Here is an 18841-nt window from a genome sequence, read left to right as displayed (position 1 = left end):
GCTAACAGTCTATCGCTGGTCATGTATTTCGAACTAAAAAGAGCTTCACTGTGAGTATATCGAGGACTTTATGCTTCAGATGTCTGTGGTTAGGTCTACTGGGCTGCAGAAGAAGAATCTAAGGCCCGTAGTCAGCCTAGAGGAAGGTATTTTTTCCAAAAAGTGGACCTTTTTGCAGTTTTCACCCTCATTTTGTATTTAATCATGAGGTTCAAATACTTAATTTTGGTGACACTTTATGCACTAATTAATTTGTGCTATTTTAGCTTGTCTGCTGGTATCTTAATGAGCAAACTTTTTGTTGCACCGTAAATATTTACTACAATGTTGTCCAATTGCTTACCAGTTCAAACACTGTGTGGAGTCCACTATTTCCATTAGTTTCATTATCTGAAATACACTTGTATATTATTTGTCATGAATAACCAAAACTTTCCCTCAAATACACATGCCAGACCCAATAAGCTTTTTTTTAAAGTGTTTTTGTTTAGAATTTTTAAGGTATTCACTCAATTTAAATTAACATTTGTAGGATCACTAACTTATAATTTGTCAGCAAACTAAGTTTTAAAGGGTAAAGGTTAAAATGTATCTGGGCTAAACTGCTATCCGCACACACACACACAAGCTAGGTAGGGGTGTTGGTAGAAATGCACCCCTGAGAAAGTTTTAATTTCTCTGATCTACATATGCTCATTTCAAGACATTTGAAGGCCAAAAATAGCTTTAAAACATGTCAGTGGGCATTAGATTATTTGTCAATACCTTCTCTCTCCTCATCTCTATCACTCTTTCTTTTTCTCTCAGTCTCCTGATCTTGCCCTGTTTATTCCCGTCCTAAAGCTGCGCTTTGACTGATAGTCTTTATGATTTCTGATCACTTTTTTTGATTACTGATATTTAGCCTATTTTATTAATCATTTTCTTAGACAAGTTAATTTACTGAAGGCTACGAATGCTTGGTATTCATTCACAATATGTAAACATTCGTTAGGCTATTAATCGTATGCCTAGTATGATGAAAACGGCTTTGTTAATGTTTCTTGTCCCCTCACATTAACAGTTGCTAATTATAACAGCCCTGAACATGAATCGGGTGAATTATATAGGCCTATTTTCAATTCAAAATGGAGAAATTAGACAGTTTATTAGTTTGCCTGATTATTTTTGACGGTCGTTTAACATTTCTATCCTTAAACAGCTGCCAGATATGAAGTGTTTAGTTTTGCTACTTACGTCTTATTGCGCACTTTATGGCGTTTACTGAAGCGTCGAGTTACAGTGGACTTCACACTCATTAGGTTCTGTGAACATTAAGTCCGCCTACTTTGATTTGATTGGTCATCTCAAATATTTTGACATTGATGAGTGATTACAGACCAATGAGGCAGCTCAGATGAGACGATCTTGGTGCAGTAGTGTTAATACTATAATTAAGAAATTATTTCACAACATTAGTTATATATCACCTCAGGAAAATGCTTTTGGCAGTGAGGAAGAGGGTCGTTCCAACTACCCATTTTTCTTTCGTTAATTTTGTCGCCAGTCTAAGTACTTCCTGGTTCTAAAGTCTCTAAAGTGTGACTTTGACTTTTGATTTTTGATTTCAGCCAAAAAATTACAGTACTTTTACCAACAATCTGATGCTGCTTCCAAATGCTACCAAACTACTGAACTAGCTCTTATATTTCCATCACTTACCTGTGAGTGAATATCAGATCTGGTTGTTAATTTCAGAGTTTCTGAAAAGAAATGTTCTTTGAAGAAGCTTCCAGTTCATCTGTACAGTTTCACTTTTACTTGAGTCTTTACTCATCTGCAGTGATGTCATATAGCTCAACCCATAATCATAAATATGGACCAGTTCCTCATTCATCCCAGCTGAGTGTGTAAACGGTGCAAGAAACTTTTACAATATAAAGTTACAGTTTACACAATTGCAGCTTGATAGAAATGACACACCTTAAACCTGAATCACAGTGAAATCCGTGATTTCCTGGTTCTTGTACAAAGGTAAAACAATACAAATTTATAAAGACATTTGAAAAGAAGCAAAAAAGTCATGAAAAAATTGTGTGCACAAAGTCTAATATTTCATAAGTTTACATGCATGGCAGTTATTCTTATAGCTATCAGATTATTAAAGTTTCTTTAATGTTGTTTTATCTTTTCATGACATTTGTCTGCTTTGTCAGTACATGTTACATGAAAGATGGTTTCAAATCACTCAAGAGTTTCTTTTAAAGTCACTTGCTCTTCTTATAATGCTAAACATTATATCCAAAATCAACATGGTTTTCTTTACAGTATTTATTTCATTACTGTAAAGTGGCATTACCGACAAATGCTCTTCAAGTCAAGTCAAGTCAAGTTTATTTATATAGCGCTTTTCACAACATAGATTGTATCAAAGCAGCTTCACAGTATTAAATTAAATTAAAACAATATATCAATGTTTGTTTCTAGTGGAAAACGTCCACGTTTGGTAATGCTGATCAATAGTATTGTTGATTGATTAATTAAATTAAATATCCCCAAATATCCCCAACTGAGCAAGCCAAAGGCAACAGTGGCAAGGAACCGAAAAACTCCATCAGGTGACCCAATGGAGAAGAGAAAAACAAACGTGTTGGATAAAAAATGTCTAACGTTACGAAACCTAAAAGACCTCATTATGAATCCGAAATACGTCGTGATAAAGTCAGAAATAAATCAAGGATTTGTATAGGAGATGCCTTTGAAAGATGGAGACGGCTGAAAACGGAGAAGAATTTGAAGACAGACGCCAACGTTGCTAATTTTCTCCTGGACAGGTAAGATCCATCTATGTTTGGCTAACTTGTACTTAATGTAAATGGACATTTCAAATATTCATGACAGTCGAACAAAGTTATGTTCGTGCAAAGTAACGTTACATTAGCACATATGGAGGAGGTGTGTCATCGAATTGAAAAGGTAAGGAATTGTTTGGGAAATAAAAACGGCGAGTCGTCATTGCTAACATTAGCAATGCATTATCAGAGCCCGTTTCTCTGTCATTATGCTGAGACGCTCAACTTACTGTGATTCGTCACTTGCCATTTTACATCATAAACACACACCGATCGCTTATAAACACACTGTAGCAGCCTATGTTCCTGCTGGATCCTGCAGCATAACTGGCAACCTCGAGTCAGGGGGGAGGTGGAGGGGATACACCGCTCTACAGTAATTTGAAAGTGATTGCAGTACCAGTTTTGGCCACAATCTTACATACGGTTCCTTTAATGTGCATTGATATAAAATGACAATTATAGCTTTAACACGAGTTTACATGGATAGAACTTTACTGGGTAAATTGTGTTATTACATTTTTAAACAGTGTGGTCTACTGCAAATCTACTGAATTTGATATTCATATATGAGTTTGACTGAGTTTTTGCGGTTTGTTTGCTGTTTTGTTGTCCGAAATCCCCCCCCCCCCCATCCCCTATAGGGCACTATTAGAGTCGTTGCGTACGGACCAGTACGTTTTAAAACTTAAGGTCCAATATTGGCCATAACCCACTGCCTTTCTTGGGTACTATGAAGCAAGGGCTGTAGAAGCCTGACTTCATATCGGCTGGAGGGACCGCCTCGATCACGTCCTTCGCCAGTTGGACTGCAATCTCCGCCTGTAAGACAGGAGCAACACTGGCCAGCATGAGGTGAACTGGATGCCCCTGAACTTGTGGGGATGCCGGGCGAACTGAATCGTGTAGCAGAGTCTGATGGTCTGAATGAGTCAGAAAGATGGGCTGGGGTAGAGGTCTGGTACCCGACCCGAGCCGAACGGGTCCTGAAAATTCACACGTTTCGGATAGGGTTCGAGTCAATGTTTTCTGAATACAGAGAATTTTGTGTGTGTACAATCTACAAATAACAGCAATGAAGGGGTGACACTCTAAAATATCAAGAGTGCAAAATATACACAACAACCCCCCCCACACACACACACACCACACACACATACACATACTGTATATGAACTGATGTGACTGTCACACAAAGCAAGTTTTTGCCAAATAAAATGCATCCACAATGCAGTTAAAAATGGACAGCAAGGAAGAGGTTACACTCTAAAAAAGTAGAGTAGAAAACAAACACTCACTCAAACACACACAAAACTACAGTGACACACAGTTGTTTTATTGTTGTCATTAATGCCATGTTCCCTTGTCTCCCTTCAGCCAAGACTATTCCCTGGACTCTGCTGTATAAGGAGTACATGAATGATCTGGTGGATCAGGGCGCTCTGATGCTCATGGTCACCGGACGGGTCAATCAGACCAAACAGATTCTGGCCACACAGTTCAACTTCAGACTGCGCACACCAGACCTCATTATCACTGTAAGCCAATGAAACTCTAGTCTTTATTTGTGATGTATACGAGCACAAAACATGTTTACATGTTGTTGCATTTTGGTTGCATCTATAAAGTGTCATAATAGTAGTGCACTATATGAAGTCATATGATGCTTAAGTGAGAAACTTAATTTGTTCTCTCTATCAAGATTACGTTCCAGAACCCGCTGTCACAAGTGTTGAATAAAGTTTTGTTCCATATAGAGGGATTGGGAATGCAGTGTCAGAAAGATCCAGTATGGGTAAGACTTTCAGTGTTTAACTGCAGTTTAATTTCAGCTGTGACGTGTTCATGCACTTTAGATATGCTTAAAAACACAAATTGTACTGCATTAAATATGATATTTAAAGAGTGAAGCTTCCAGAGAGTTGATATTGTCTTTGTGTCTGTCAGTGATGTGGAGAAGCTTGCGATGGTTACACAGATGGAGAAGTTTGTTCCCACCATCTCCGGCTCTCAGAAGCTCCTGGCATCGATGGACTGCTGTCAGCTCACTCAGCAGTGATGTCATATAGCTCCACCCTTAATCATAAGAGTTGGTACTTCATCCCTGCTGAGTGAGTAACAGTGCAAGAAACTTTTAGAATATCAAGAGCCTAGATACCTCCGACAAGGCAGAATGAGATTGGTGCCAGACTGATATTGTGTTTTTGAGAAAAGGATTTTTCGTGTCTTTTAATAATTGTTTAATTTTGGCTGCATAAAGATAAGATGTCAAAGGTAGCTTCAATGTATTGTTCTCAATGTATATCCAAGATGGTGTATCAGTGGTAGAAAAATAATAAGTAGCAGCACAAAGCTGAGCTGCCCAATAGTACAACTTGACATTAGGCAATCTAAGCCCCCCTCGGTCATAGGGCAGATATAGAAGGGAGAGCCGCAGCCTGGGGCGTTTACTATTCCATATAAATTTGGTAAAGGTTTTATTCAAGGAGGAAAGGAGGATGCTGGAATGCGTAAGGGGATGGACTGGAAAAGATATAAGAATTATTGGGAGAATGGACATTTTAATAATATTAATGCGACCTATCATAGAAATTGGCATCCCACCCCATCTTTATAAGGAGTCCAATACCTTTTTTACTAAGGGATCATGATTAATAGATACAATTTTCTTTATGTCAGGATTTATTTTAATTCCCAGGTAAGTGAAACCTTCATAGGTACATGTAAATTGTGTTTGTATTGTAGGGTTATTGGTAACGCTTTAGATTACAGCCCGGAAAGTACTGCGTAATTAAAATGAAAGTACAGTGTAACTTTCGGTAATTAAAGTGTACCTATAAAGTACTTGTCAGGGATCACAGAGGATGCAGACAAGATGGTAAGGTTAATGCTTTTATTGCAGATAGTGCGGAGATGCAGACAGAAGGTGAGTAAAAGCAACACAGAATAACAGTGAATGCTTAGCTGGTTGGTAATGTCTTTCTTTCTCTTTCTCTTGTAGATGATTTCGGGTAGCAGGCTGAAGAGGATGGCAGGCAGGACGGAACGGAGAGGAAGCGTAGCAGGTAAGTATCCAGGTAAGTGAAAGGGAGTCTGTGGGTCATGTTACGACGAGACCAGACACTGAGTGAAGGGTGACTGTGGTTTATATGGGGAGTGCTGGTGATGGGACACAGGTGACGGTGATCAGTAATCAGAGGATAGTGAACGGGTGACTTGATGAGAGGGCGGAGAGAGGGAATGAGTGGGCGGAGGTGAAGATGAGCGTGGTGGTGGAAATGGAATCCTGACAGTACCCCCCCCTCCCGAGGCGGCTCCTGACGCCTGAGAAGAGCGCTGCCGGCGGCGAGGTCGACCCCGACCTCTGGGTGCTGGACGGTCAGGATGGTCTTCGTGGAACTGGGATAACAGGGCTGGATCCAGGATGTCATCGCGAAGAACCCAAGAACGTTCCTCTGGCCCGTAGTCTTCCCAGTCCACCAGGTATTCCAGGCGGGGACCTCGCCGCCGAGAGTCCAGGATGGTGTGGACACGGTAGACTCGTTCCTCTTCTACAGGAACGGGAGGAGGAGGTACGTCCGAGGAAGAGCCATCTGTGGGAACAGGAATGACAGGGTCAGTGAAGGGTTTGAGCAGGGACACATGGAATGAAGGGGAAATCAGATACTGGGGAGGAAGGTTGAGCCTGTAAGTGACTTTGTTCAACTGCCTCTGGATGGTGAAAGGTCCGATGAATCGAGGACTCAGCTTACGGCAAGGCAGTCGGAGGCGGATGTCTCGAGTTGAAAGCCATACCTTCTGTCCTGGCCGATACTGAGGTGCATCAAGTCGACGACGGTCCGCATGATCCTTGTGCCTCCGAACTGCCTGTTGGAGGTGCACGTGAGCTGAGTCCCATACCCTCTCGCTCTGATGGAACCAGAAGTCGACAGCTGGAACCTCCGAGGGCTCACCCGACCAGGGAAAGAGTGGAGGCTGATATCCGAGGATACATTGGAAGGGGGTGAGCCCGGTGGTGTTCTGCCGAAGTGAGTTCTGAGCGTACTCCGCCCAGGGGAGGTAGCGGCTCCAGCTGTCCTGGTACTGATGGCAGTATGTACGCAGGTATCGTCCAATCTCCTGGATCTTCCGCTCAGTCTGACCGTTCGTCTGAGGGTGGTAACCAGAAGAGAGACTGACAGTGACCCCGAGGAGCTTAAAGAAGGCGTGTCATACCCGGGAGATGAACTGGGGTCCCCTGTCCGAGACGATGTCCTCAGGGATGCCGAAATTCCTGAAGACATGATTGAAGAGAGCTTCTGCGGCTTCAAAGGCTGTGGGAAGACCAGGTAGAGGAATTAGTTTACAGCCCTTGGAGAACCGGTCCACAATGACGAATACGCAGGTGAAGCCCTCTGAAATGGGTAGATCAGTCATGAAATCTATACTTATATGGGACCATGGTCGCTGAGGAAGAGGTAGCGGCACTAGCTTGCCCTCTGGGAGCCTCCTCGGGGTGTTGGTTATGGCACAGACTGAGCATCCGCAGACGAATCGGGATACATCCTGGGAGATGGACGGCCACCAGTACCGTTGACTAAGGAGCGAGAGGGTACGCTTGCTACCCGGATGTCCAGAGCCCGGAACGGTGTGAGCTGAGTCCAGAAGGGGTGTCCGAAGATGTGGAGGTACGTAGATGCGCCCTTCTGGACTCCCGGTGGAGCGGGTTGGTGTGCTACTTCCTGGGTGATCTGTTGGTCGATGTCCCAGAGGATGGGACTGAGGATCATGGCTGGAGGGAGGATAGGTTCAGGATGAGGGTCGGCTTGAGATGCGTGATGAAGCCGGGAGAGTGCGTCCGCCTTACAGTTCTTACTTCCAGGTCGTACGACACTACAAAATCAAACCGGGTAAAGAAGAGAGCCCAGCGGGCCTGACGAGGGTTCAGTCTTTTGGCTTTTCTGAGGTATTCGAGGTTGCGATGGTCCGTAATTACCTCGAACTGATGGTTAGCTCCCTCCAGCCAGTGTCTCCACTCCTCCAGGGCCAGTTGGATGGCAAGCAGTTCCCGGTTGCCGATGTCATAATTCCGCTCCGCCGGGGACAGCTTCTTGGAGAAGAAGGCACATGGAAGGAGTTTACGTGACTCACCCTGCCGCTGAGAAAGGACAGCTCCTACTCCTGTGGAAGAGGCGTCCACCTCCACCACAAATGGAAGATCCGGATCTGGATGGACGAGGATAGGAGCTGTGGTGAAGGCTTCTTTCAGATGCTGGAAGGCTTGAATGGCGCTGGGGGATAAGGACAGAGACTTGGGCCGGCCCTTGAGAGCAGATGTGAGAGGAGCACTGATCTGACTGTAGTTTTGGATGAATCGTCTATAGAAGTTTGCGAAGCCCAGGAATCTTTGAAGATCCTTTACTAAGGAGGGTTGTGGCCAGTTCTGAACGGTTTCCACCTTCCTCTGGTCCATTTGGATGCCGTGTTGATTGATGATGTAACCCAGGAATTGTACGGTAGAGATATGGAACTCGCATTTCTCCAACTTCAAGTATAATCGGTGCTCTCTTAGTTTCTCCAGGACTTGGATGACATGATGACGGTGCTCTGACATGGAAGATGAGTAGATGAGTATGTCGTCAATGTAAACCACTACGAATAGGTTGAGGAACTCACGTAGGATCTCATTCATGTAGCCCTGGAATACTGCAGGAGCGTTGGACAATCCGAAGGGCATAACCCGGTATTCGTAGTGGCCTGAGGGGGTCACGAAGGCGGTCTTCCACTCGTCCCCTCGTCGAATTCGAATCAAGTTGTAAGCACTACGGAGATCCAGTTTTGAGAAGATGCAGGCACCACGAAGCTGTTCCAGGGCGGCTGGGACCAGAGGAAGGGGATAACGGAATTTTATGGTCTGTGAGTTCAGCTGACGATAAACGATGCACGGCCGCAAGCCTCCGTCCTTCTTGGCCACGAAGAAGAAACTCGAAGCGGCAGGGGAGGTAGATGGTCGAATGAACTGCTGCTCCATGGCTTCCTTAACGTACTCCTCCATGGTCTTCTGTTCCGGGATGGACAGAGGGTAAATGCGGCCCTTGGGAAGGATGGCTCCGGGTAGCAAGTCGATAGCGCAGTCCCATGGCCGGTAAGGTGGTAACTTCGTTGCCAGGACCTTACTGAAGACATCCTGGAACTCCCGGTACTCCACTGGGATCTCGACTTGAACCTGAGTCTCTGGGCTTTCTACCGAGGTAGAACAGACAGGGAAGCTGATCTCACCCATAGATGACTTGGAACGAGCTGAAGGTCGAGTTTTCTTGATAGAACTAAGACAGAATACGTGACAATCTTCACCCCAACGAAGAACCTCTCCGGATTCCCAGTGGAGTGTTGGCTGATGTTGCACTAACCATGGGCGTCCCAGGATGATATCTGCGGTGGACTCCTCCAGCACCATAAACGATATCTCCTCAGAATGCAAACAGCCGATACGAAAAATTAACGTGGGAGTAAAGTGACGAACACGACCTCGTCCCAGTGGCTTGCCTTGAATGGTTTGTATGGGAAGATCTTGGGCAAAGCAACGACGGTGGATATTCAGCTTCTCGAGACACTGGGTGGATATAAAGTTCCCCACTGACCCGGAGTCGATGAGAGCTTGCGCTGGGAGACACACAGAAGACGTCAAGATATGTACTCTGGTACGGTTTAATGACTCAATTTTAGGGGTTAGCTGAATTGAACTTACCGCCGGACGCGGTGGGCGAACGGGACAGGTACTGAGGAAGTGCTTATCCGATCCACAGTAAAGGCAGAGGTGGTGCTGAATTCTACGCTGGCGTTCAGCGGGTGATAGATGAGTGGAGTCGACTTCCATAGGAATTGGTGCTAGAGGAGTGTTGGAAGTGACCGTGGGCGGAGAACTTACAGTGGGTACTGACTGATCACAAGCTGAGAGACGTTGGGAGATGCGGATGGATTTCTGAATTAGATTCTCTAGACCCATGCTGTCCTCATACACGACCAGCAGATGGCGGATGTTAGGGTTAAGGCCATGTCGAAATGCGGTGATCAGAGCAGTTTCGTTCCAGCCACTGGATGCGGCTAGAGTTCTGAACTGTAAGGCAAAAGAACTCACTGATGAATTTCCTTGACGGAGATTATACAGTTGATCGTGAACAGACAGATCAGAAACAGTTTGACCAAAAACCTCCTTGAAATGCAGCGTGAATTCAGTTATGGATTTTACCACTGTAGATTCAGAATTCCACAAGGACTGAGCCCACTGAAGTGCTGGGCCAGAGAGGAGAGAAATCATGAAGGCGACTCGGGCAGCATCGTTGCGAAACAGATGTTCGTTCATGGTAAAATAGAGCGATGTTTGGAGAAGAAACCCACTGCAGTTCTCCGCCTCGCCGGAGTAGGTCGCTGGCCGGGCCATGGGACTCGCTGAGGCAGTGAACGAAGCAGCGGGTGAAAGCGGAAGTGGACGTGTTGACATGGATGGAATGGAAGTAACGGATTCCGCTGGGAAATCCGTGTACAAGTCCTCAGAAGACTCCGCTTTCTGCATGTTGGGTCTGGTCTTCTGTCAGGGATCACAGAGGATGCAGACAAGATGGTAAGGTTAATGCTTTTATTGCAGATAGTGCGGAGATGCAGACAGAAGGTGAGTAAAAGCAACACAGAATAACAGTGAATGCTTAGCTGGTTGGTAATGTCTTTCTTTCTCTTTCTCTTGTAGATGATTTCGGGTAGCAGGCTGAAGAGGATGGCAGGCAGGACGGAACGGAGAGGAAGCGTAGCAGGTAAGTATCCAGGTAAGTGAAAGGGAGTCTGTGGGTCATGTTACGACGAGACCAGACACTGAGTGAAGGGTGACTGTGGTTTATATGGGGAGTGCTGGTGATGGGACACAGGTGACGGTGATCAGTAATCAGGGGATAGTGAACGGGTGACTTGATGAGAGGGCGGAGAGAGGGAATGAGTGGGCGGAGGTGAAGATGAGCGTGGTGGTGGAGATGGAATCCTGACAGTACTTACGTGTAAGTATAGGGGAACAATATGTAAAGTCTCGGGAATAAAGGTGTAACAACCAGGAAAATACAGCGTAATTAAAATGAAATTACAGTGTAACTTTCGGTAATTACTGTGTACCTATAAAGTGCATACATGTAAGTATAGGGGAACAATATGTAAAGTTTTGGGAATAAAGGGGTTACAATCAGGATAATAACAAATTATTTAGGCAAATTATTTAGACTAAGTATTTTAGAATCTTTGGGAGCAATTTAGCGAGTACATACACTGCACCTTTTTGTAATAATAGTATAAAAATACATAAAGGCTTTTTTTAAATTACGGGGTACATATCAGTGCATTTATAAAGTAGGCTAATTTGTTATTATTGCAAAGGTGCACTGATTAAGTTTCAAGGCAAGTAAAACTACTGCAACTTTTTTTTTTTTAAATGCTGGGAAAATCCTACTCTTGTTCGATGTAGTTACAGGGTAAGTATGACATTGCGGGCTGTAAATTAAAGTGGTGCTTCTTACCCTCTTGTTCCATGTAGTTACAGGGTAAGTATGACATTGCGGGCTGTAAATTAAAGTGGTGCTTCTTACCCTCGTTTCATGTAGTTACAGGGCAAGTATGACATTGCGGGCTGTAAATTAAAGTGGTGCTTCTTACTCTCTTGTGTCATGTAGTTACAGGGTAAGTATGACATTGCGGGCTGTAAATTAAAGTGGTGCTTCTTACCCTCTTGTTTCATGTAGTTAAAGGGTAAGCACAATAAAAACACATGTGCACACACACAATCTGATATCACTCGGAAAACTTTATTTGAAAAACAACTTATTTCAAAATGGATTTGTGCTCCATCGTGCTTTCTCCTGGACGATGGCACAGATACTGTATATGGATGAGGTTCTATAACTTCTGTGTTAAGCCCGTGTCTACTTACCTCAAGTAGCCAGTAAACACCTTGCTCCCATCCTAAAGACCAGATACATGCGCTTATTCTGCTCCTCAGTTGAGTTCCCCAGCTGGCAAACCCTGTTGGAGTTCCTCCACTCACTTCGGCAGTCAGACGTGGCGGAGCGTCCGACACCAGGCCTGACACTCGTATCCAGTAGTGGAACCTGTGCTAGGCTAGGTGCCCATATGTTGTGATCCAGACATGGCAAAAGTGTACCGGGGAACACATAAACATAACTAGCCTACTAATATCATACAAAATTAAAAGTAACCAATTTATTATGAATCGAGTAGTTCAATATAAAATATTTAGATATTATAAATTGATTGATGAAGTAAAGCAATAACATGAGATTTAAAAATTATTCAGCAACACTTTATTTAAAGTTTAATTGCACCTATGAGTTGTATTTAATATCAATCAGTTGGGGGAAGTTTATCTAAAGTTGATGAGTTTGTTTTGTTTACTATATTTATCTATCAAAAGAGTTTACCAATGAAATAATTTACCAAATAAAAGAAAAATCAAACAAGGTGAAGTACTTTTCATTTCTAAAGTATTTGGGTTTATTTATTATACAAAACCCTTTTTGTTAATTTTTCGAGAATAACTACATATATAAATAACTATATCGTGAAATATATTGTTACCGTGAAATAAAATGAGTCATACCATGAAACAAAATTTTGGTCATATACAACCCACCCCAAGTTACACTGATGGAGAAGTTTGTTCCCACCGTCTCCGGCTCTCAGAAGCTCCTGGCATCGATGGACTGCCGTCAGCTCACTCAGGTGCACGGATTCACTGATATTGTGCTCAAACCAAAGTCAAAAACATTGTCATTGTGAAGCCTTCTAATGCTCTTGCTTCTCTTGAAGAATATGTACTAGATATTGATTCAGTATTTTCATTCATAACAGCTGTAAGTCAACATAAAGATCCATGTGTATTTGCATAATTATAAAGCGGTTTAGTTAATACACAATATCAGTTATAGAATTGAACACTTGTCTTTATTCAGATGCTGCAGTTATTACAAAATAAACCAAAAATCACAATATTTCACAAGCAAACCAGTGTTCACAGCTGGAGAGGAGAGAGAAATGGCTTCAGAGATTTCTTTACAAAATAACATGCACCATGTTCGGAAATTTTGTATATTATGTAGAATTTCACAACATAATATTAAATCATAAAATGTCAAAGTAGATTTGAAAAGCAAAAGCAAAGTATTAATAAAAGTTAAAAGCAGACAAATAATTGTGTTGATTAGAAAATATAGACTCAGAAATATACAGTGGGGCAAAAAAGTATTTAGTCAGCCACCAGTTGTGCAAGTTCTCCCACTTAAAAAGATGAGAGAGGCCAGTAATTTTCATCATAGGTACACTTCAACTATGAGAGACAAAATGAGGAAAAAAAAATCCAGAAAAATCACATTGTCTGATTTTTAAAGAATTTATTTGCAAATTATGGTGGAAAATAAGTATTTGGTCAATAACAAAAGTTCATCTCAATACTTTGTTGTATACCCTTTGGCAATGACAGAGGTCAAACGTTTTCTGTAAGTCTTCACAAGGTTTTCACACACTGTTGCTGGTATTTTGGCCCATTCCTCCATGCAGATCTGTTTTCATCACTGCTCTAGAGGACTCCCTCCAAAGATTTTCTATGGGGTTGAGATAGAAATGTTTGAAAACCTTGAAATGCTTCTTACGAAGCCACTCCTTCGTTGCCCGGGCGGTGTGTTTGGGATCATTGTCATGCTGAAAGACCCAGCCACGTTTCATCTTTAATGCCCTTGCTGATGGAAGGAGGTTTTCACACAAAATCTCATGGTACAAGGCCCCATTCATTCTTTCCTTTACACGGATCAGTCGTCCTGGTCCCTTTGCAGAAAAACAGCCCCAAAGCATGATGTTTCCACCCCCATGCTTCACAGTAGGGTATGGTGTTCTTTGGATGCAACTCAGCATTCTTTCTCCTCCAAACACGACGAGTTGAGCTTTTACCAAAAAGTTCTATTTTGGTTTCATCTGACCATATGACATTCTCCCAATCCTCTTCTGGATCATCCAAATGCTCTCTAGCAAACTTCGGACGGGCCTGGACATGTACTGGCTTAAGCAGGGGGACACGTCTGGCACTGCAGGATTTGACTCCCTGGCAGTGTAGTGTACTACTGATGGTAGCCTTGTTACTTTGGTCCCAGCTCTCTGCAGGTCATTCACTAGGTCCCCCTGTGTGGTTCTGGGATTTTTGCTCACCGTTCTTGTGATCATTTTGACCCCACAGGGTGAGATCTTGCGTGGAGCCCCAGATCGAGGGAGATTATCAGAGGTCTTGTATGTCTTCCATTTTCTAATAATTGCTCCCACAGTTGATTTCCTCACACCAAGCTGCTTACCTATTGCAGATTCAGTCTTCCCAGCCTGGTGCAGGTCTACAATTTTGTTTCTGGTGTCCTTCGACAGCTTTCCAGGAGTTTGGAGTGTGACTGTTTGAGGTTGTGTACAGGTGTCTTTTATACTGATAACGAGTTCAAAGAGGGTGCCATTAATACAGGTAACAAGTGGAGGACAGAGGAGCCTCTTAAAGAAGAAGTTACAGGTCTGTGAGAGCCAGAAATCTTGCTTGTTTGTAGGTGACCAAATACTTATTTTACAGAGGAATTTACCCATTAATTTATTAAAGGGTAACTAAACCCCTGGTCAGAGCCTGACTCCACCCACTGTCAATATTTGAAAAATGCTAGAAAAGTGGGCAGACCCCAGTGGAGATAGAGGGGATGAACCGTGATCGGGGGGGGGGACCTGCTGTCAGACTCTAAAATGGAGAGTTTGCTCACAGGGTCGCAAGACGACGTAAAGTACATGCATCTGATGAGTTTTATCAGAGCCCGTCATTGTCTGGTTTTATCGAGTTGATGTCAATAGCGCGCGCTCTCTATAGGCATATTCATATTTTGCCGCTATGTGAAAAAATCCAGCAAAATGCGCTGCCGCGTTTGTCGACCTCAGAGGATTAACTTTAGCCTAACCATAAATTGTGATTAAAATATATATGATCACTCACATCAAGACGCCGCTGCGGTGGTGGAGTCCATGCAGGAGGAGTGGCGTTTGGCACTGCGTCGCTTTTCAGCGCGAGCTGTGTGGAGAAGCCCATTTCCACCTCTATTGCTTTGGAGAAGCAATCCCGCGTAAAATGCAGGTTTCACACTCACGGTCTTCCAGGCCAAGTGCATGCAAACACTGGCGCCTAATTTCCAAGTCTGCTGGAAAGCTATGCAGTCCAGCAGTGCTGTTGCAACCAGCAACACCACACCTACGTACCCTCCTGACCACTGTACAATACAGATAAATCTACGCTAGCTCATACCAAGGGCGTGGTGAGCTAGAACCTGCTTACGTCACCTGCCACCGCTTACGTCACTTGCCACCGCAACATCCAATAGGAAAATTCAACTGCAATAGCCACCGTTCAACCTTAAGAGGGCAGCACTCAGACGTTTTTACACCATATATTGTAAAATTAAAACACTTAATGTTAAAAAAAGTTACTCGAATCAATGAACAGCACTAATAAAGCCTCATTCTTACAGATCATTAACTAAAAAAAGTTGGTTTAGGGTTTAGTTACCCTTTAAATTTTAATACAACAAAGATGATCTGTAATGTTGTTTACTGCAACATCTGTTTAGCACATATTGCCTGAACCATATTAAAATGTTTAATATTTTTATATTATATTTAAACAAAAAGAGGCAGGTTTGTGTTTTATATTTCGTTTTGTTATAAATAGGCAAACGTTATATGCAGTGAATATAATGAATACATACATATATAGTGAATACAATCAATATGCGTTGCCTGAACCACATGTGTGTGGCTATAATGTTTAAGATTTCTTTAAATGAAAACGAAAAGAGTTAGTATGGTGTTTTATAACATATTTCGTTGCCTAAACGAGGGACGAGCCTACGTGCAAATTAGCTCTTTTAGCCTACGTGCAAATTAGCTCTGACTTGCGCGCTTTGCACGCAGTAATAAACACACTAATATCACATTCATATCAGTTCGCTGCCGAGTTTGCAACACTTCACTTGCATTACATCAAGTTGATAATTGAAATATGACTCACCAAGTCAAGAAAATAATGTGCGTTTAAATAAGGAAGTGCATAAGCAGCGCTTTGATGCTCCATGGATCTGCATCAGCCTCTTTCTAATTCTCTGCTTCGTCCTCTTCTCACTCCGACGACTGCTTCTCCAAGCATCGCGTCCACTCAAAAATCCAATCCTTTCTTCATATTTAGTCACTTTTCTCTGTAAATCAATCGTTTAATGCGGAGAGTTTCTGGAGATCACTTCGTCTGACTCGCTCAGCTCTCTTGTCTGATGATCACGTCGCTGACACTGACAGAGGCGCGGGCGCGACCTGAATGCGCTGCTGCTATTGGCAGTCAGTCACTGCAGAACAATCAGTGATTGGGTGATTCTTCTGTCCTTCTAAAACAATTATTTTTCTAAGTTTTTCTTTTTAACTCTTAACTCACATTTCACATTCTATTTACAGTGAAGTAAGTCAATTGCCTGCACAGAATATGATGTCATTATAATATAACAACATAATATGTAACAAAGTTTACAGTCTTCAATAAATTAAATAACCAAACATTTATGTCATTGTTACCTCACATTGACCACACTATATTGTATAACAGCGCCACCTATTGATCAAAAGTGATAGAATTTGAATAAAATAATCTAAAACATATTTAATTACTTATTGCTGCAGTTTTTCTCAAGCTCCCAACCATGCTTCCCTGTCATATTGTTCCTTTTTGTGTTTGGCCCTGATAATTGCATCTACACCACATGTGTCAAACTCCAGTCCTGGAGGGCCACTGTCCTGCAGAGTTTATCTCCAACCAGCTCCAAAAACACCTGCCTGGAAGTTTTTAGTAATCCTGAAGACCTTGATTAGCTGGATCAGGTGTGTTTAATTAGGGTTGAAGCTAAACTCTGCAGGGTTGTGGCCCTCCACAGTAAATTCCCCAGTGTTAAATCAACACTGCTCAGAGCGCATATGGTCCCACTCTACATGGTGTTAAAGTAACACTGAAGCAGTGTTAAAGTTAATGAGACAATTAAGTGATCAATTGAGTGATGATTGAGCATTAGTGATGAACACCCAGTGGCGGTCTTAACATAGAGGCATAGGTAGGCGGCTGCTTGGGGCCCCCTAACAGCAGTCGTAGTAGGGGGGCCCCCAACCAACCTCAAAAAAAAAAAAAGCATCTTATCATCATGAACGCTTCAAAAGCATGGTAAATTGTATTAATATTCTTAAGAAATACGTTGAAACGTTGAAGTAGTAGTTAAAATGTCCAGTTCATGCCTTCATGGTTATATGCTCTACACCCCCCGACTTTCACAATGAAATGGACTAGTCCGTTACGGTGCGCGGCGCGAAAGATAAACACGCAGTGACAGGAGGACTGGGACGTACACAAACAGAGACGAAACAAGACGAGTCTAAACGCGAAAATGAAACGAAGTTACCCAAGCGGCTCAAATAAAAGAAAAAAGCGAAAAGACGCAGATAAGTATTTGGCAACGCTGCCAAAGATGACCATTTTTTTTACGGCTACTGTTGGGGATACAGACAGGAACAACAACGTCCAAAGCGTTGAACATGCCTCTACAGCAGCAGCATCTAACTTAACGTTAGCTTTGAAGTGGCGCTAGGTGAGAATAATGTTAACACACTCACATGGATATACGTGGATTTGCTTGGAGCAAAATGCAACATCACCTCTCCCAAGTTCGCCCCTCTTACGTTACCCCCTTACTATAAATACCGTTTTGGCGCTTGTAAATGTGACGTGACAGATCACTAGCAGCAGGTGAACCGAATCGATCCTCTCTACTAGCTAATAGTGAATAAACACGAATGAACAATGTTGAAAGATATAGTACAACTTACCGAAATGTATATTCCTTATATATATCGATCAATCAGTGTTTTTCAACCTTGGAAAGACGTCAATAAAACAGCTGGAGAACAATTATGTCACTTAACGTTACGTTACCTCAGGAAAGCCGTAATATATGTTATAGCATGTTAGTTGGCTAGAAAAAAGAGATTATTTTGCTAAATATGTGTAATATATTACATATTTAGTATATTTTTTTACTTATATTATTAAAATTGTTATTATAATAAACACACATTATGTTTAATTTGAGTTTAATATATGTTTACAGCATTATGTGAGGTTTTTTTTCTTTGGAAAAATTAACGCCTATCTTGCGTACCTAATATTTATCCAAATGAGTCAACATTGAATCAAATCACAAGAATTGAATTGAAATCGTGAAATTTGTGTCAAGCAATAAAAAAAACCCCGTAGCTTACCAGAAATTGTACCATGTAAACATTGTAACACTTTGTGTGTTCTCTGCTTTTTGGATTAAAGAAAATGTATGCAGGATTTAAAGGGAAAGTTTTTTTTTTTTTTCTCTCCAACCTTTACTTCCCTGTAAATTAGCTTTACCTGCCTATCCACCATTCAGTCTGTAAAAAAATTTTTCGTTCTCTTTTAAAGATCGAATGGGGGGGCCCCATACATACTTTCGCCTTGGGCCTCCAATTTGCTAAATCCGCCACTGTGAACACCTGTTGTTGTTAACAAGCAGAATCACTGAAGGAAAGAGAAACAGTAGAACTACAACTGACTTCAGCCACAGCCTTAAATTGAATCAGATGAAGATAAAAAATACATTAAATCTGTGAAGATCTCAGCAGAGGAGGATTAAACAACTCCACAAACAGAATTACCAGCCTCACTTATTACTAACCTGGGCTGCGTTTCCCAAAAGCATCGTAAGCCTAAGTTGATCGTAAAAACGATCGTACGACTGATCTTAATATTACGGTCTCTTTCCCAAAAGCATCGTAGCTTAAGTAGCACTTGAAAATCTTCGTAGATCTACAAGTGCTCTGGAGTAATCGTACATCCCCAAGTGCATCGTAAGAAGATT

The 18841-nt window shown here is 42.4% G+C and overlaps 1 protein-coding gene across 1 annotated transcript in view; it reads left to right on the top strand.

The window, feature by feature from the left end:
• Nucleotides 1-18841, top strand: part of LOC311072984 (uncharacterized protein) — a 1552487-nt gene that overhangs the window by 343512 nt on the left and 1190134 nt on the right. The window lies entirely within an intron of this gene.

This window comes from Abramis brama (genome assembly GCF_963993115.1).
Source record: "Abramis brama genome assembly, chromosome: 22".
Lineage (NCBI taxonomy): Eukaryota > Metazoa > Chordata > Actinopteri > Cypriniformes > Leuciscidae > Abramis > Abramis brama.
The sequence above is the reverse complement of the archived record's forward strand: the minus strand, read 5'-3'. Positions and strand labels throughout refer to the sequence as shown.